The 3,332-nt window shown below is 37.2% G+C and overlaps 1 non-coding gene across 1 annotated transcript; it reads left to right on the plus strand.

Annotated features, from left to right (window-relative positions):
* Positions 1-333: 333 nt before the first annotated feature.
* LOC132275707 (small nucleolar RNA R71) lies at positions 334-440 on the plus strand. Its single transcript, XR_009470714.1, has one exon. It is a non-coding gene; the product is annotated as a small nucleolar RNA R71 (small nucleolar RNA).
* The last annotated feature ends 2,892 nt before the right edge of the window (positions 441-3,332 follow it).

The following is a 3,332-nucleotide window of genomic DNA, read 5'->3' on the forward strand; positions in this document are numbered from 1 at the left end:
TGATGAACATGATTAGGGGCGGAAGACATTTGATTTGCCGAGTTTTGGTTAATCAAGAATTGATCAAACTTTTGAGATTAGGATTTCATCTCGACGGCTATATCATTGGAGTTATCAACTTGATACAAGCCAACATTCTTCCTTCCTCCTAGATTTCTACCATTTTTAGAAGATAAGGACCTATGCATGGAATTTTCACTCATACTTTCATACAATTGCCACACATCATTTTCATGCTTGTCAAGATAAGAACCACCCATTGATGCATCAACCATACCCTTGTGATTATCTGGTAAACTTTTAAAGAAATATTGAACTAGTTGCCACTTAGGTATGTCATGATGTGGACATTTTCTTAGCAAATCATTAAACATTTCCCATGCCTCATGAAAAATTTCCCCATCCCCTTGAAAAAATTCACGAATGGAAGTTCTCATGGCATTGGTCTTAGAAACCGGATAGTACTTTTTCAAAAACTCTTGTTGCATTTCCACCCAAGAAGTTATCGAAAAAGGCCTAAGATTGTTGAACCAATATTTTGCCTTGTCTTTAAGGGTAAAAGAAAAAAGTTTAAGCATTTACACTTCTTCCGGCATGTCTGCGTATTTCACGGTGGAACACACTTAAGAAACTCAACTAAATGCTTATAAGGTTCTTCACTAGGAAGTCCATGATAGTTTGGAAGCATTTGAATAGTTTATGGTTTAATTTCATAGTGACGTGCTCTAAATGGAGGCAATTAAATGCAAGTAGGTGCATTGTATTCATTAAGCACATAATGGTCTCTCAACGCAATGGGAGGATTCACAATTGGTGGTGCTAGACGAACACCTTGATTAGCTTGAACTATGAGGGGTTATGGAGCAAATCTTGGCTTAGGTATTCCCAATGGAACTTGGCCTTATTGTTGTTGGTGAATGAATGGTCTAGGCATGCCTAATGGTACTTGAACATTTTTATGATCCACATTAGGGTGGAGGTTGCCTTGTTGGTCTATGTGACCAAGGTCCTCCACATGATCGTCATTCAAATCCTCCATTGGTGAAATGGAGTGATGAGAACTACCCCTTCCCCTAGGATTATGAACAACCGATTCAAGATGCAAATTAGGAGGGACAAGAGTAGGATTCAATAACCTATGTGATACCCCTCGGATCCGAGACACGGGTTGATCAGGCCTAGGCCTAAACCCGAGGGAATATCAAACAATTAATATTTTAAAAACGAACACAGATGACAAAATGAAATAAGAATAAATATTAAAAGCTGAAAGAAACTAAAATAAAATCCTTTAAAGATAAATACTTAAATCCCAATAATCCAAAAACTCCAATAGATTAACAACTCGGGAATCCATCTCTAGTGGACCCCTAATAAAAATCCAAACTGAATTAAAACAACTGAAAGAATACCCTGATATAAGATATGGAGAGAAGTCCTACGTCGTCGGTAAAGTGAGTAGAAACCTCTGCTCAGTACGAACACGTCTAAGTCTGGAACTGTCGTGTACCTGAAAAAATAGAAGTGGGTTTGGCCCACGCGCAAGTTCTATATTACTATAATCCAAATAGAGGCTTAATACACATGTACATCCTAAACAATTTAATAATAGCTAATAGTCTGTAAATATATATATAGTCACACTAAAGGACTCTCACTAAACTACAGGCCGGTCTCAACCTGAATAGAGGTAACATGCTAAAATGCACACGAAGTGGGTATGTGTACCTAAGCCTAAACAGGGTACACCTCCAACCATCGTATCCAGTTATGCATCCCAATGCATATACGTTCCCTAACCATCGATCCTGAGACTCAAACTCATATCGAGGTACCATAACAATATATTTAAAATCCATCCTGTATCCTAGTAGTGCCACTCAACTAGTCGTTGCCATGACACTACAATCAGTAGGACTTAACTTTTAGTTAATCCAATTCTTAATCCCGAGTAGGTAGGTTTTGGTATTTTGAAACCAAACCGTCCCTAGTATACCACCGTCCCATACCAGTGTATACTATTCAACCATCCAACAGTTGATAACACAGACACTTAAGGTAAATATCAACTAAATCCATACATCCGTCACTAATGCTAACAGTCATCAGGTGTAATACCCCTAATTTTAAAAGGATAGTCTCGGCATTTTATTTATTGTTTTATTATTTTATTGTTTTTATTTATTATTTGATTTAATTGTTTAAGTGTTTTAATTGATTAATTGCGGTATTTAATTGGAATTAATTGGTTAAATGTCTTTAATTATTTAATTGAATTTTAATTTAATTATGTTTTAGGTTACAGTTAACTTTGGGTTGCAATTCACGTATAGGTAACCCGTACTATGGTAACAGAGATAGTTTCATGGGCCGGCTAGGATTAGAATTAGGGCTCTGTCTCTAATTAAACAAGGATTAGGGTTTAGGATTTTTACGCCTATATATACATAGTTATAATCTGTATTAAGGGTTGGAAAAACCCTGCTCACGTAACATAGATACAGAGAGTTACAGAGTGAGGTTTTAAGAGAACAGAGCAAGTTTGTGAGTTCTCAACTGAGATATCAAGGCCAAACCTAGGAGAAGGAAAGGGCAAAAGTATTAGGAGGTTAGACATTATTGCAGTGGTTTCCGGAAAGCTTAGAACAACGGCGACAAAGTTTTGTTTATAAAACTGTACAAGCAAGTTCTTATCTTCCTCTTTCCCTTTTGGCTCGTGTTCTGTGCACCTAGATAGTCTTTAGGGTTTAACTAATTAGTAATTGAAACTTACGTGTTTAATATATGCTCTGTTGATGATCTGTTTACCTTGAATTCAAATCTATTTACAGTTCGTGTATGGTTGCTTCCAGTTCTGTTCATTAAAACATGTTAAAATCTGTTGAGATTTTAGTTACGATTCTTGCTTTTATCTTTTGTAAACGAACCCTGGGGATGTTAATGGGATGATATAAGACTCTAAGATCAGTTTGTGAAGAGGAACAGAGAGGTTGGAATAGAATTATAGTTTCAGTTTTGTTCCTAACGCGGGTTAGTTCGGTAGCAAATTTAATCTCTGTAATTGATTTTAATTGTTGTTATCAAGCCATTGGGATGCTACTGGGTATTAATATGACACCTAAGATTAGTTTTAAAAACTGACATAAAGATAGGAATAAGCCGGAGAAGGAGCAGAGAAGCTGAAACGAAGCACCGGGGACTGAAGGCTCTCAAAAGAGGTGAGAGCCGGCTCCATAGAAGTGGGAACCGGCTCCCACACAAGTAAAACCGGCTCCAAGGACTCCTAGAGTTGGCTCTAGGCTGAAGGATCCTGCTCCCAAATTTTGGAGCAG

This window comes from Cornus florida, unplaced genomic scaffold (genome assembly GCF_030987335.1).
Source record: "Cornus florida cultivar Cherokee Brave unplaced genomic scaffold, ASM3098733v1 CherokeeBrave_3.0.0_Hap2_Chr09, whole genome shotgun sequence".
Classification (NCBI taxonomy): domain Eukaryota; kingdom Viridiplantae; phylum Streptophyta; class Magnoliopsida; order Cornales; family Cornaceae; genus Cornus; species Cornus florida.